At 39.0% G+C, this 17444-nt stretch overlaps 1 protein-coding gene and 1 pseudogene across 1 annotated transcript in view; one reads left to right on the plus strand and one right to left on the minus strand.

Moving 5' to 3' along the window:
* Nucleotides 1-17444, plus strand: part of Galphas (G protein alpha s subunit) — a 148707-nt gene that overhangs the window by 92428 nt on the left and 38835 nt on the right. The window lies entirely within an intron of this gene.
* On the minus strand, nt 3383-4358 carry LOC148951705 (uncharacterized; annotated as a pseudogene).

Consider the following 17444-nt stretch of genomic DNA (forward strand, 5'->3'; position numbering starts at 1 on the left):
TTCTTGCGTTTTAATACTCAAGTTTTAATGTCCCTTTATCTTCATTAAAGAATTTTTTTTTCTTCTTTGTTTAAGTACCCAGAATAAATTGTGTGGATAGAAGTATGTCAAACTCAAAGACAAGTGATCTGAAATAAATGCATATATTTCATATAGAAAAGTAACTACTTTGCAGGTTATATTATTTTTTTTTCTTCACCATCAGTATTAATATCGAAAAGAAAAGGTGTCACCCGTTGTTACTCTCATCAATAAAATTGAAACTGACTTCATTCTGTCCCCTTTTAGATCTTAAATTAAAAAAATTAAAAAATGCTCAATGTCAGATCGACGTTTATGGCGGTTAAGAGAATAATAATGTATCAGAGGCATCACTCAGCTCTTTTTACTTCTTACTTATTAAGTTTTTGCTTCCTCAGTTTTGTTTCCTATAAGTATCAAATAAAAAAAAATTTTCAACTAAAAGTAAAGAGAACCATTAAATTTTAAAACGAACAGAAATTATTCCGTATATGATGGGGGCTCCCCCTCGCTCATTACGCTAGTTTTTTAATACTTAAAAAAAGTTTTTGTTGTTCCAATTCAACGGCCCTTGTGTTTTAGGAGTCGTCCTTAAAGAATCCGGACAAAAGGTTAAATTTTAGCGCGAAGAGCGAGGGATTGAGGAGGGGGCAACCCCACTCATATACGGAGTGTTCGCTTAAGTTTTAGTGATGATCCTCACTTTTAGTTTAAAAACACTTGTCTTTTTACTGTCTAATTTCTGATGCTTTTTCAAATAATTCCGGGAAATCCGCCTCCTCCTTTCATGGAAATTCCTCCACCGAAAATTCCTCCCGGGTACCCCCCCCCCTCCCCCCGTTTAATTCTTCCTGGACCATTCAATCCTCGCTGAAAGTTCTCCTTACTTTCATTAAAAAAAGTATCATATTTAACTTCTGATTGTTTTTCAAATGATGCCGGACTCCCCATACCTCCGTGAAAAATTCTCCTGGGATTCCCCATCCCAATGGAAAATTTCTCCCACGGAAAATTTCCCTTGAAGAATTTCATGGGATATTTTCTAAAAAAAACATTCAAAATAATTAATTTACGGAAATCTCGAAAAAGAGCTTAAAAACTCCCAGAAAACAGAGGGGGATAGAAATGCAAAGTATACCATTTAAAGTCTCATTCTTCAAACCCTTGATCCGAGGTTTTGATCCCCCCCCCTCCTTATGGAAACCCGAAATTATCATATTTTAGCCTATGTATCATGGAGATTTCTCTTTTTCGCTGGTGCTGGCTGTGCACTGGAGCATCGTAGAGGGCTATTTAATGACTTATTTGAAAGCTACTGGTTTTCTCTACGTGCTTTTTACAAATTTGTGTGTGCATCACTGGAATAAAACGCAAGTTTCAAGGGCCTTTTTGGTCTCATTTCGGATCATTATCTATATGACTGTATGATATAAGACTTGATGGCATCATGCTAAAATATGTAGTTAGTGGTTTACAAAGTTCCAGCTTAGGAAATGCCGGAGGTTTTTTCCTCTTTTTCATAACTATAATATATGAACTGGAAAGGGTTGTCGAGTATTTAAAGTAACGGTACGTGTATGATATATGCCCTCAAATTGTTCATTCATTGACGCATTATAGAACCGGTTTTCTTTCTTTAGTTTCTTCGGCTTAGCGTCTGACAAGACAAAGAGAAGTGACGGAATAGATAGAAAATATATAATTTGGGCTATATATTTGCACATTAGGGGGGGGGGGTGTTGGCAGGGGTGAATCTCCAGCATTTTTATTGGGGGACAAGAGGGGTCCATATCAAGATCGTTAAGGTGCTTGGAATATATAATAATTTTTTTCTCCACAATATTGGGGGGGGGGAATAACTGCCTCCTTGCCCCCTTCGAACGACGCCCCTGGGTGGGGGTAAAGTATTTGGACAGTGTAAAGTTAGAAAATAACTCTTACTACATAATATGCAGAATAATTGTACCTAATACATTAGGCATGTGGACCCGCTGTACTCCCCCCCCCCCAAGGACATTAAAAGGAAAGTATTTTTGCCTCTTAGACACATCTTGGGGTCTATACATACCTGAAAACCGCACATTTTCCAAGTTTTTTGTTTGTTTGAAAATTATGAATTTTTAAGGTCAGTACCACATTTTCGTCAGTATTGCCACGTTGAACCATGAAACTAAATAATCAAACTCAATTGATTATATTTGACAGCGTTTTTCGTCCATAGAAATTCAAGCACTAACAGTGTGTTAGTTCCCTAAGACAAATACACCTTCAAAGGAAAGTTGTAGGGGAGACCCGCCCACGTTCATCACTTTTTTAGAAAATAATTTTTTTCTACTATGCTTGTCAACCTACAGTAAACTTTTTCCCACCAAAATGTACCTACACATTCAGGACATCAAGCAAAATTTTGATATTTTTTAGCCTATCAGTTATAGGCATAATTCAAAAAACAATGACCTTGTTCAGATATGGCGAGCCTGTACGACCCCGGTACAGCTTTGCCATCCCCCGGTTCTGGTTCGCCAAGCATTGAAAACCAATTTAAAAAAAATCAGAAGAGCCATTCTCATTTAAGAATATGTTTAATACTCATCAGCTATTGGTATAAGAATATTTAATACAGGTAACTCATATTACATTTGTCTGATCATTTTATTTTGTATGCGGAAAGATCGACACCAAATGTCAGCTTTTCTGATTGCCTTTTAGTCCCTCCGCATGAGACGGGTTGATCAAGTTTAATTTCCACTGATTGTCTCTCTACAAAAGCCTGTTCATCTGTATAAACAAACTTGTCTGGTTCAACCTTTTTGAGAAATTTGACATCAAGATCATCACCCTTGATTTCTAGCACCGACGCAACATAGTATGTTTTCTCGCTTCTTTTCCCATCGATTCCAGTGAGAATGAAATCACCGACTGTAATCTCTCCAGATATTTCAGTTTCAGCCTCGACATCGCCAACATTCAGACTCTCGTCACTGCAATAATCAGAATCAACTACAAAATTTTCAGAGCTGCTTTTATACTCAAATGCTTCGCAAAAAAGCTTCCTTTTTGGAAATTTATATTACTTCGCAACTGTCTTGCTTAGTTTCTTCATTTCTAGCACTTTTTGTTTCTTATTTTTCTTTTCCACCTCTTGCTGAATTCTTTCTTTTACTGGAGTATCTGTTAGGATTTCTGTTTTCTTTCTATTTGCAGTTCTTCTTTTCTGCTTCCTGGGGAATCCTTTCGGCAATGGGAAAAGATCTATAATTTCTGAATAGCTATCGTTAACAGAACCAGACATTATAGCAGGCAGCTGTTCTGGACTCGAGTCTCTCAGGGCTGGTTCACTTGCACATGGTGCTTCTGAATATCACGCAGAGTTACCTTCTGAGCTGAAAGGGGCCAGTGGTGGTACTTCTGGTCTGTCGGAAACGGATGAACTTAGGTATTCGTGGTCTTGAAAAATTTCTGGGTTGAATGGATGAAGTCCTGTGCAGCAGAACCCGCTGATTATGCTTTCTTGAGTAACAGCCTTGAAGTAAGATGAGCCAAAAATTTCTGCAACATTAGCAATGGCTATGGTTTTGCATTTGTTTCTGCTCATTAAAACTGCGGCTTCTTGATTGTAGTATGCCTTAATCGGAAACATAACGGAGCAATCCAGAGGCTGCAGTTTATGAGTCGTATGTGGGGGCACGGTTAAAAGATTAACACCGTTCTCCTTAGCCAGCTCAAGCAGATCGCTAGAATATCTGGTAATATGATTGTCCAAAATAAGAAGAACTGGTTTTGATTTTGTTGGTTTTACATGACTAATAAAGTGGTTCAGCCAAATGACAAAGATCTCGGTCGTCATTCATCCAGAAGCTTTTTCACTTCTGAATCCAATGGTCCCTGGTGGAGCTCCCTTTAGTAGGATATCAGTGCACGTTTTTCTTGGAAAAATCATCATTGGAGGAACTTTATTTCCAGTAGCACTAACATAGATACAAAGCGGGATATTCTGCCCTCTTTCGCCAGAGGTTACCTTTCTGACTTGCCTTTGGCCCTTTTCAGCAATGACAGTGCCTGGCTTGTGAACAGTCGATAATCCTGTCTCATCGACGTTCCAAATATTTTCTGGGCTAAAGCAGTGACGATCGTATAGAGTCCAAAGATTGTTAAAGAACTGCTGAACTGTAAAGCGGTTGAAGGCAGTAGCCCTTCCCAGACTGGTAGCTTCTGCCTGTCGGATTGTAAGCTCGGGGTGTCGCTGCATAAACCCCCGATACCAATCCTCTCCCGCAGCTTGATTTTTCTCACCACAAGTCCATGAATCTGGAATTTTAAGCTGCTTCGACGTGGCGTATTTGTAACAAAGTTGACGTAGCTCGAGTTGTGATAGTCTATAATGCATATGGCATATTATTTGCAGGTACTTGACAAGAGCCCGTTCTTGTTCGTCCGTAAAAATACTACGAGTGGCGTATCATGGTGAAAAAAAGAGAGAGGCAAACTTCTAACCTCCAGGCCGTTCTTGCTGATTCTTCTCACATAATCTCGTAAGGTTGCACGAGGAATCTGGTATTTTCTTGAAGCTGTTGCCTTTGGAAGTTGCTTCTCAATTACTTCTATCACAGCTTCATGAAGCAGTTCTGGTTCAGTCGTACCTTTTTTCCTTTCTGTAGCAGGCTTTGGCGTTCGCATGATGTCTGAAAACAAAAGAAAATATACTATTAATAAAATACAGAATAGTGCACCAATATGCTTGATGTAACATTGAAGACTTTTGCAGAAGAAGTTTAGCCTACATGTCCAGTCTTAAATTTTTCAAAGTTTTCAGCCTTGTCTTTTGTCATGATGTATAACCTACTTATTTTGGCAAGGAAACAACATTGACTACTTCAAACTTTAGAATATGTTAGTTGGATTGCCCAGTTTTTTTTTGACAGAAATATAATGTGTTCTGAGCTTGAAAGATCAAATAAAATTTCAAGAGGTCTTTTTTACGTAGTAACCTCAAGGTAATACGTTTCGTCTCAATATTCTTCGTCGAATGTTACATCAACATAACAAACTCTTAAATTTCGAATCAATGTCGCAACTTCTGGGCATGCAAATAGACTCGATCCAATTGTTTTTATCCTATTATTATTGCCAGTAACAACTCTTCATTTAGATGGGCTAGTAAAATACAGAATATTAATAGTAAAATACACAATATTTCTGAAAAATACAGAACTAGTAAAATACATAATAGTACAACAACACATAACAAACTACTACAATGAAAACAAAATGAAAGCTCACCAGCCCAGGTTCACCAGCCATGGTTCGCCATACCCTAGCCTGGCGAACCTGAGCAGGAAATTTGTGGCAAACGTGGGCAAAGGGTCATCTACATGAAGTTTTGGTCTAATCTGTAACTCTTGATAGATGGTGCCAAATGATTTTGAGGAGAGTGATAGCATAAACTGAGAGATATATTAGGTAACAGACAATTACCAAATCTTTTAAAATAGCTCTTGAAGAGCTTTTTTTCTAAGACATAAAATATAGCATTCTGCAGGAAAAAATATACCAATTATTAAACAAATTTACTTACAACTGAAGGCAAATCCTCTGCACTAATAAAGTATCGCTAGTAGATGGCTCTTCCATTGGCAAAGTTTCCTGGGTTTTGAACACTATGTGTTCGAGTAATTTTGAAATGACGAACCTGGGCCGTGGTGAAGGTGAGCTGGTCTCCCCTACCCTTTTTAAGCCGTTTTGTGGCGCATGCTCTTAGCCATTTATTACAGATTTAGCGTAAATAGTGAACGACCGCCATGTTTGAATACTATTGCTGCAACCGGGACAGCTATAAGCTATTGCTATATAGATATTGCTGCATCACCTTTCATTGAAGGATTTTTCTCACTAGAAAGTTTTTTTTTTTACAAACGTGTTTTTAGATTATCGGTTATTACGGGCTGTATTCCATTCTTTACTAGGCTGCAGCAGTTGCTGCAACTATGATTGTTTATTGTTGCAGCAGTTGCATGGAACTATTGCTGCAACTATGATTATTTTGGACCACTCCCTTAAGTGGTTCATGTTAGGTACTGTTCCTTGTTGCTTGCGCAAGCACTTCATTTTTGTGTTGAGATTTTTGTTACCATGGCCTTAATTTTTATTGTTGGAATACATTACTTTTCTATTGTATTGTATCTTTTTGAAATTCATAGGAAGCTAAATATTTTATAAATGAAAAAGTATTGCGACCATGGCAACACTTTTGTAAACACCATAGCGAGCTCAGGTGGAATTTTATAAGAACAACAATTAAAAGGAAAAATGCGATTTACTGACCAATAAAGTTTGACTATTGGTCTTTGATTACATTCGTGGTTATTGTCATCTCAAACACACTGGCAATTAAAAAGAGTCGGGAATGGGTCTAGTCCTAAATTAGAAAAAAAAACAGAAGTTTTTCACCTGAAAGTAAGAATCAGCATTAAAATTGAATACAACGAACACCAATTAGTCTTTATGTGAGGGGGGGCTGCCCCCTCAACCCCTTACTAGGTATGCCAACGCATGCCTAGTATTTTAGTGCTTTAAAAAAGTCTTTTCTTTCCAATTCAGTTGCTCTTGTATTTGACCATTGTTCTAAAAGAAATGTGGCAAAAAGTCAAACTTTAGTGTAAAAAGTAGGGGATAGGGAAGGGGGCAGTCCCCTGACAGTTGGAAGCGTCAATTCATTAAGAACGGCTAATCAAACAGTTCGCGGTAACGGAAATTCAAATGAATTTACTGAAAAAAATGTGCATTATGTGTAGGCTGACATTTATTCCTTAAAATCTTAATTAATTTTTGATTTCTTGAAGGCATAAAAATCAAGACATTTAAAAGAATTTTTTTCAGTAAAATACAAATTATATTCTGGCCTTTAGAAAGCATAGGGATTTAGAACCCTACTCATATTAATTTCTACTTGTTTCGAGTTTGACTATGTTATTTATTTTAATTTTTGTTTGTTTGGGTCTCATTTATATATTGATAATGATTTGTGTTGGTTATATGCTTGGTAGATTATTTGATTGTTTTTTTGTTCATTTTTGGTTTAATGGAGTTCTTTACTTTTTTTGAAAAACTTATCTTGTGGAAGAAGTTTTTTTTAATAATTTCTGTTCGTTTTTTGTTGACATAGTCTTTTTCAGAGTAGAAGACTGAGCCACTTCTTAAGTTAAACAACCATCCCTTCCATAAGAACCTTAAATACCCCCTGGGCATAACCCATAACTCTTGCCCCTAATCTCTGGGGTTCGTTTCAACCCCAAAAGCTTTGTTTTATTATATTTAGACTTTTGAATAGAACGGCTATCTCAAAATTTCTATTAGATGTATTTCGGGACAATACAACGTGTGTGTGTGTGTGTGTGGGAGGGGGGGGGGGGTAGCTGCCCTCTAATCAGTTTGACTCTTAAAAAGAGCTTTAGAGCGTCTGATTACCAATCCAATGAACCCCCTCCGACGTTTATATGACCATGTTTTCTATAAAGATCTTATATGCCCCCAGGGTATAACTTGAAACTCTTGTTATCCCCAAAGATGCAATTTCCAGACCTCTTAAATACGTTGAAAAAAATAGCTATCTCAATATTTTGATTGGAAATGTTTGGGGAAATGCTGGGCGTGGGGGGGGGGTCATTTGCCCTCTGATCACTTTCAACTAATAAAAAAGGTTCTAGTCCTCTCAATTTCCTATCGAATGGGCCCTTTTTGAAGCCCCTACGAAAAACACTTTCTAGAAACGCTTTATATGCCCCAAGGGCAGTACTTACGACCCTTGTCCTGAGGGCTATGGGGGGAGGGTTGTCATCCTCAAATGCATAATTTCCAGACCTTTCAACTACGTTGAACAAAATGGCCATATCGAACCGTTGATCGGAAACTTTGAGGTTGTTATCCTCAAAGAAATAATTTTCACACCTTTCAACTACGTTGAACAAAATGGCCATATCAAAATGTTTCTGGGACCTGTTTGTGGAAATGATGGGCGTGGGGGGGGGTATTCTCCCTCTGATTACTTTCTACTTAAAAAGAGCAATAGCCCTCTCAATTTCGAATCGAATGAGCCCTTTTTGAAGTTTTTACGACAACGCTTTCTACAAAAACCTTATATGTCCCCAGGACATAACTAACAACCTTAGGCCTGAGGGCTGCGGGGGGGGGGGCGTCATACTCAAAAACATAATATCCAGACCTTTCAACTAGGTTCAAAAAATTCGCTATGTCAAAATGTTGATCAGAAGTATTTGGGGAAATGATGGGCATGATTGACGTTAATAAGGGCAGTACTCCTCTCAATTCCCAATTAAATTAGCCTTTATTAAAGTTCGACGACAACGCTTTCTATAAAAACCTTATATGCCCCCAGGGCATAACTTACAACCTTTGCCCTGAGGCCTGTAAGGGTTTGTCATCCTCAATGACATGGTTTCCGGACCTTGCAACTACGTATGGTTATTCAAAATTTTGATTGAATATGTTGGGGGAAATGGTGGGCGTGAGAGGGGGTTAGTTGCCCTCCAATCACTTTCAACTATTAAAAGGGACACTAGCCCTTTCAATTTCCAATTGAATGAGCCTGTTGGGACCGTTGGTCCTAGTTTGTTTCAGATAAATGCTCTTCCCAGATTCTTTTCTTTTGGTCCCTTAGTTATTCTCTTTTCCCCCAGTAATAATTGTTAATTTTGGCTGCGCCATTTTTTTCTTTTTTAAACAAAAGTTTGTTAAACAAACCACGAGGCTTTAATTACGCAGTTAGGGATGATTCACCATAGCTGAAAAGCTACTTTCAGAGAACAGGTTTGGTCCGAATTGTCAGGGGGTATAAGAAGGGTTATAAAGCCGATTCATTTGAAGTAGGGCAGTAATTAGTAAGCCTTTGGATTGGCTGGAAAAATCCATCTACCACCCATCGCAGGCACGCGGCCGGATGAGCGATCTGGGGGAAAATGAGAAGTGTAATTTTCAGTTCCGTTTGAGTTCTTTTATAAGCATGACTGAATACATTAAGGTTTTTTATACTATATAATCTTTGACTTTTTAGCCTAGGTAGAGTCCAAGGAAATAGTTAGAAATATTCGCGGTAACCCAGGACGGGTACACTTGGCCTTAAAGGGGCCATTTGACAGCTCGATCACATTATCATACCCTGGGGCAGGGTATACTGTAAATTGGGTATTACCAAACCCGATATTTACAGAACCGTTGGGGTAAGCGCGGGCATCCCACTAATATTTGGCGCCGTCAAGGGGCTTCCCCCCTCTAGTAAGTGGCATATACCATTTTTGCGCCATTTTTGCACCAATAAGTGGTGACTCCCGTACCTTCCACCTCCAATAGAGCCCTTTCTGAAGTTTCTGCAACAACGCTTTCTATGAAAACCTTATATATCCCCAGGGCATAACTTACAACCTTTGTCCTAAGGGTAGGGGGGTCATCCTCAAAGACCTAATTTTCAGAACTTTAAACTATGTTGAACAAAATGGCTATCTAAAAATTTTCATTGGATGTGTTTTGGGAAATGATGAGCGTGAGAGGGGGGCTAGTTGTCCTCCAATCACTTTCGACTTCTAAAAAGTTCACCAGCCCTTTCAGTTTCTGTGGGAGGTTTGTCATCCTCAAAGACATAATTTTCAGAACTTTCTACTATGTTGAAAAAAATGACTGTCTCAGAATGTTGATTGGATGTGTTTGGGGAGATGATGGGCGTGAGAGGGGGGCTATTTGCCGTCCATTCACTTTCTACTATTAAAAAGGGCACTAGGCCTTTCAATTTCCTGTCGAATGAACCCCTTTTGAAATTCCGACTGCAACCCTTTCTATAGAAACCTTATTTGCGCCCAGGGCATCTTACAACCCTTACCCTGAGGGCTGTGGAGAGTTATGATCCTCAAAGACTTATTTTCCAGAACTTTCAACTATGTTGAAAAAAAGGCTGTCTCAAAATTTTGATTGGATGTATTTGGGGAAATAATGAGTGTGAGAGGGGGGTTGGTTGCCCTCCAATCACTTTCGCTTATTAAAAAGGGCTCTAGCCCTTTCAGTTTCCAAATGAATAAGCCCTTTTGAAGTTTCTACAATGCTATCTATAAAAACAGTATATGCCCCCAGGGCATAAATTACAACCCTCGCCCTGAGGGATGTGGGGGATTGTCATTCTCAAAGAGACAATTTCCAGAACTTTGAACTACGATGAACAAAATGGCTATCTCAAAATTTTGATTGGATGCGTTTGGAGAAATGGTTGGCGTGAGAGGGGAGTTAGTTGCTTTCCAATCACTTTCGACTATTAAAAGGGCACTAGCCCTTTCAATGTCCAATCAAATGATCCCTTTTTGAATTGACAACGCTTTCTACAAAGTCCTTATATGCCCTCAGGGCATAACTTACTACCTTAGCCCTAAGGGCTTTGGGGGGGAGGGCAATTGCCCTCCGATCGCTTTTGACTATTAATAAGGGCACCAGCCCTCTCAATTCCCAATTGAATGAGCCCTTATTAAAGTTATTACGACAACGCTTTCTATAAAAACCTTCTATGCCCCCATGGCATAACTAACAACCTTTGCCCTGGGGTTTCTGGGGGTTTGTTATCCTCAAAGATGTAGTTTCTGGACCTTTCAACTACGTATGGCTATCACAAAATTTTGATGGAATGTGTTCTGAGAAATGGTGGGCGTGAGAGGGGGTTGGTTGTTCTCCAATCACTTTCGACTATTAAAAGGGGTAATAGCCCTTTCAATTTCCAATCGAATGAGCCCTTTTTGAAGTTTCTACGACAACACTTTATGTAAAAAAAAAAACCTTATATGCCCTCAGGGCATAACCTAAAACCCTTCCCCTGAGGGTCGTGTGTGCGCGGGGGGGGGGGGCCTGGCTAGGACTCTCTTGGAGATTTTTTGGTACATTTAAACTCTTTTGGTTCAAATCTCCAGTTCACAATGGAACTAGAAGATTCAGGAAAGCTACCTTTCTTGGATGTTTTGATTATAAAAAATACTCCTAGCCTTGAATTTTCTATATACAGAAAGCCGACCCATAATGATCGGTATCTACACTACTCGTCAAATCACCCTTCTTCTGTTAAAAGAGGAGTAATAGTCTCTATAGTCGACAGAGTTTTAAAAGTATTTTCACGAACCCATGTAAATTTTCAATTGAATTATATCAAAAATATTCCGTTCTGCAATGATTACCGTATAAACATTATTGAAAATACCATAAACTGACGATCAAAAAAGATAAGACAACAAAATAGGGAGCCTGTACCCCTTGATTCCGTACCCAACACAATCACTCTTTTTCTTTCAAAAGGGAACAAAAGGTTGAACATTTTTTCAACTCAGGAAAAGATAAAACTGACCATGTACTGGGTAGTGGTGTCTACAGAGTCCCGTCTTCATGTGGGATATTTTACATTTGTAGGACCTATCAAAAACTTAGTGAACGTTTGCAGGAACACAAAATTTCAATAGATACGTCCCTGAGATTGATAAATAAAAATGACAACTTAGATTCCTAATTGGCCCAGATTATTTTCGGAGATCCTATAGATCTTGTTCTTTTTGAGGAGGCAACTTTGATATCTACTGTAAATGGCCTACCGCAATCTTCCAAAGAGGTAATTGAGATAAAAAAATATATATATAAACAGGAATTTGGCTATAAATAGGGACACCGGAGACATTTCATTAAGCCCAATTTATAACAATTTAATACTAAAATACTCTTTTGATATTTGCACCCAATCGAACTTAAGAGAACCTATTAAAATATCTAGTGAAAACCGAAATGGCAGAAGAGTAAAAAGTATTGCTAGGCAAAGGATTCTTACACAATCTCTTCGGTAAAATTCTTTTTTTTTTTCATTGGTTTTGGCCTTTTATTCAGTGTTTGTTCGGATCTTCTCTAGTGAACTGTAAAAGGTTAGTTTTTTTTTTGGCACTTAGGACGGCTTTTCGGAGGTCCTTGTCGAAATATTTGCTGGTTTTTCGTCTTCATATTTTACCACTGGCTGACAAAATCCTCGTTTTCTCACCCTTTTTGGTTTTATTTATCGTTTATTATCTCCTTTCCTCTCCTAGCTTCATACGTTTGTGTGTGGGGAGGGGGGGTATCATTCCAAAGACTTGGTTTCCAGATCTTTAAACTCTGTTGAACAAAATGGCTATCTCAAAGTTTTGATTGGACGTGTTTGGGGAAATTGTGGGCGCGATAGGGGGATTAATTGCTCTTCAATCACTTTCGACTATTAAAAAGGGCACTAGCCCCTTCAATATCCAATCGAATGAGCCCTTTTTGAAGTTTCTACAACATCCCTTTCTATAAAAACATTATATGCCCCCAGGGCATAACTTGCAACCCTTAGCCTGAGGGCTGTGGGGGAGGGGGCTGTCATCGACCTAATTTCCAGAACTTTAAACTACGTTTAACAAAATGGCTATCTCAAGATTTTGATTGTGTGTGTTTTGGGAAGTGGTAGGCTTCAGAGGGGGGTTAGTTGCCCTCTAATCACTTTCGACTTTTAAAAATTTCTCTATCCCTTTCAATTTCCAATTGAATGAGCCCTTTTTGAAGTTTCTACGACAACGATATGTTTTAAAACCTTATATGCCCCCAAGGAATAACTTGCAACCCCTGCCCTGAGGGGTGTGGGGGTTTGTTATCATCAAAGACATAATTTCTAGAACTTTTAAGTACATTGAACCAAATGGCTATCTCAAAATTTTGATTGGATGTGTTCGGGGAAATAGTGGGCGTGAGCGGGGGGGGGGGTTAGTTACCCTCCAATCACTTTCAACTATTAAAAAGGGAGCTTGCCCTTTAAATTTCCAATGGAATGACCCCTTTTTGAAGTTTCTGCGACAAAATTTTCTATAAAAAAAACTTATATTCCTTCAGGGCATAATTTACAACCTTTCCCTAAGGGTTGTGGGGGTCGTCATCCTGAAAACCTAATTTCCAGAACTTTAAACTACGTTGAACAAAATGTCTATCTCAAAATTTTGATTGGTTGTGTTTGGGGAAATGGTGGGCGTCAGAGGGGGGTTAGTTGCCCTTCAATCACTTTTGATTATTTAAAAGGGCACTATCCGTTTCAATTTTGAATTGAATGATCCATTTTTGAAGTTTCTACGACAACGCTATCTATAAGAACCTTATATGCACCCAGGGCATAAATTACAACCCTCGCCCTGAGGGATGTGGGAGGTTTGTTATCCTCAAATACATTATTTCCAGAACTTTAAATTACGTTGAAAAACATGGTTATCTCAAAAACGTTGATTGGATGTGTTTGGGGAAATAGTTGGGGTCAGTAGGGGGGTTTGTTGCCTTCCAATCATTTTCTACTATCAAAAAGGGAACTAGCTTTTCAATTTCCAGTCGAATGAGCCCTTTTTGAAGTTCCTACGAGAACCCTTTCCATAAAAACCTTATATGCCCCCATGGCATAGCTTATAACCATTACCCCGAGGGCTGTGGGGAGGGGGGTTGTCATCCTTAAAGACATAATTTCCAGAGCTATCAACTATGTTGAACAAAAATGCTATTTCAAAATTTTGATTGGATTGGTGTTTGGGGAAATGGTGGCGTTAGATGGGGGTTAGTTGCCCTCCAATCACTTTCGACTATTAATAAGGGCACTAGCCCTTTCAATTTCCAATTGCATGAGCCTTTTTGAAGTTTCTACGATAACGCTATCTATAAAAACCTTATTTTGCCCCCAGGGAATAAATCACAACCATCCCCCTCAAAGATATGGGGGGTTTCTCATCCTCATAGACATAATTTCTAGAACTTTCAACTACGATGAACAAAATGGCTATCTCAAAATTTTGATTGGATGTGTTTGGGGAAATGGTGGGCGTGAGAGGGGGGCTAGTTACTCTCCTATTACTTCGACTATTAAAAAGGGTACTAGCCCTTTCAATTTCCAATCAAATGCGCCCTCTCTGAATTTTATACGAGCATTCCTTCCATAAGAACCATATATGCCCCCAGGGCATAACTTATAACCATTGCCCTGAAGACCTTGGTGGAGTGTCATGCTCAAAGATATAATTTCCAGATCTTGCAACTACCTTGAACATAATGGCTATCTCAAAATTTTTATTGGGTATGTTTGTGGAAATGGTGGGCGTGGAAGGGGTGTTAGTTGCCTTCAAATCAATTTGGACTATTAAAAAGGGCACTAGCCCTCTCAGTTTCCAATTGAATGAGCCCCTTTTGAAGTTTCTACGAGAACGCTATCTATAAAAACCTTATATGCCCCCAGGGCATAACTTACAAACTTTTCCCTGGGAGCTCTGGGGGGTTAGTCATCCTCATAGACTTTCCAGAATTTTAAACTACGTTGAACAAAATGCCTATCTCAAAATTTTTATTGGATGTGTTTGGTGGAAGGGTGCGTGTGAGAGGGGGGCTAGTTTACTTCCAATTACTTTAGACTATTAAAAAGGGCACTAGCCCTTCGAATTTCCAATCGAAATAGCCCTTTTGGAAGTTTGTACGACAACGCTTTCTATAAAAACCTTATATGCCTCCAGGGCATAACTTACAACCTTTGCCCTGAGGGCTTTGGGGGGGGGGGGGGAGTTTCCTCCTGAAAGACATAATTTACAGATCTTTCAACTACGTTGAACAAAATGACTATCTAAAAATTTTGATTGGATGCGTTTTGGGAAATAGTGGGCGTGGAATAGGTTTTAGTTGCCTTCCAATCACTTTTGGCTATTAAAAAGGGCACAAGCCCTTCCAATTTTCAATCGAATAAGCCCTTTTCGAAGGTTCTACGACAACTCCTTCGATACGAAGTGCCCTGGTCTAAAAGAAACAAACCAAAAAAATAAATAATAGTAATACATTGTGCCTACATCGTTCTTTATTTAGGCAGCGCTGTTGCGCTGCCTATGAAAAGGGGAAATTACTATTTAAAATCGGTGAAAACAAAGCTTCTGGTAGTACCCCCTCCCTTTGCCCAAGTATTTTTGGGCAAGGTCCATGATGCCCTGTCTTGCCCCTCCCCCCTGTGTGCCGGTAGGCTTGTGAATGCAATATTTAGGCTACGTAGAAAAATAATTGTAGCAATGAGAGTGATTCTGTTACCCCTTCTCCCAATATTAGTTATAAAGGTGTAGACCAAAAATATCTCCGGGAATCAAGAGAGATTAGATATCAATTTCTACCTCCCATTACTTCCCCAAAACTCATTCTGTATTTATATGAAGGTTCAATGAGAGTTAGAATTATTGGGCATTAAAAAGCTATCTTTGAGGCACCTGCCTCTTGTCACTCCTTCATATAGCTGATGTATACTTACACAACCGTTTAGTTAAGTGAAGATTCAAAATAGACATAGAAACGTTTTGTGGAATAAAAAAGGAGGCACCTCTCTGCAGCACCCTTGCCCAGGCTTTATCTAAATGAAGGAAGATGATAGATTAACTCCTATCCCCCCTAGACCCTTTCCTATAATTTATCTGAAGCCTCAGGAGAATTAGACAATTTGGGCATTGAAATGTACTAATACTATCTGTAAAGAATGGACAAATTGCAGAACTTACAGCCATTTCCCCAATGGAAGTGGGGGTCTTGTTATCCCCAGAGGCATATTTAATGGACCTTTCAATTATGACGAACCAAATGGTTGTCTCAGAATTTCATTTGGATGAAAGTTTTTGAGTTGAAAGTTTTGGAAATTAGGTCTTTAAGTATGACAACCCGTCCCCCCCCCCCCCACAACCCTCAGGGCAAGGGTTGTAAGTTATGCCCTGGGAGCATGTAAGGTTTTTATAGAAAGCGATGTTGTAAAAACATCAAAAAGGGCTCATTCAATTGAAAAATGAAAGGGCTTATGCCCTTTTTAATAGTCGAAAGTGATTGGAGGGCAACTAACCTCCCTCTCACGCCCACCTTTTCCCCAAAAACATCCAATCAAAATATTGAGATAGCCACATTATTCAACGTAGTTTCAAGTTCTGTAAATTAGGTCTTTGAGGAGGAAAACCCCCTCACAGCCCTCAGGACAAGGGTTGTAAGTTATGCCCTGTGGGCATTTAAAGTTTTATAGAACGCGTTGTCGTAGAAACTTGAAAATGGGCTCATTCGATTTGAAATTCAAAGGTCTAGTACCCTTTTAATAGTCGAAAGTGATTTGACGGCAACTAGCCCCCCTCGTTCCCACCTTTCCCCCAAACACATCCAATCAAAATTTTTAGATAGCATTTTGTTCAGTGTTGTGGATTTCCAGATAGAAATTTTGTTTTTGAGGAGGACACTCCTCCACAGCCCTCAGGGCAAGGGTTGTAGGTTATGCCCTAGGGGTTTATAAGGTGTATATACAACGCCTTGTCGGAGAAGTTTCAAAAAGGGCTTATTTAAATGGAACTTCAAATGGATTGTGCCCTTTTTCATAGTCTAAAGTGATTGGAAGGTAACTAAGACTCCTTCCACGCCCACCATTTCCAGATAGCCATTAAATTTTCAGACAGCCATTTTATTCAACGTAGTTGAAAGTTTTGGAAATTAGGTCTTTAAGGATGACAACCCCTCCCCCCGGCACAACCCTCAGGGCAAGGGTTGTAAGTCATACCCTGGGGTATATAAGGTTTTTATTGAAAGCATAGAAACTTCAAAAGGGCTTATTCAATTGGAAATTGAAAGAGCTAGAGCCTTTTTTAATAGTTGAAAAGTGATTGGAGAGCGACTAACGCCCCTCTTGCGCCCACCATTTTCAAAAAACACATCCAATCAAAATTTTGAGATATCCATTTTGTTCAACGTAGTTGAAAGTTCTTGAAATTAGTTCTTTTAGGATGATAAACCCCTCAGAGCCCTCAGTGCAAGGGTTTTAAGTTATGCCCTGGGGACATTTAAAGTTTATATAGAAAGTTGTTATAGAAATTTCAAAAAGGGCTCATTTGATTGGAAATTGAAATTGCCCTTTTTAATAGTCGAAAGTTAGTGGAGAGTAATTAACCCCCTTCTTATGCCCACCATTTCCCCAAAAACATTCAATCAAGGTTTAGAGATAGTCATTTTGTTCACCGTAGTTGAAAGTTCTTGAAATTATGTATTTAAGGATGACAAACCCCTCAGAGCCCCAAGGGCAAGGGTCGTAAGTTCTGCCCTGGGGGGATATAAGGTTTTTATAGATAGAGTTGTCGAAAAACTTCAAAAGGGGCTCATTCAATTGGAAATTTAGAGGGCTAGTGCCTTTTGAAATAGTCGAAAGTGATTGGAGGGTAACTAACCCCCCTTCACGCCCACCCTTCCTCCAAACACATCCAACCAAAATTTTCAGATAGCCATTTTGTTCAACGTCGTAGAAACTTTTGGAAATTAGGTCTTTGAGAATGATACCCCCTCCCCAGAACTCAGGGCAAGTGTTTTAAGTTATGCCC

This window comes from Artemia sp. Qi Xiang Cuo, chromosome 5 (genome assembly GCF_049724085.1).
Source record: "Artemia sp. Qi Xiang Cuo chromosome 5, ASM4972408v1, whole genome shotgun sequence".
Lineage (NCBI taxonomy): Eukaryota > Metazoa > Arthropoda > Branchiopoda > Anostraca > Artemiidae > Artemia > Artemia sp. Qi Xiang Cuo.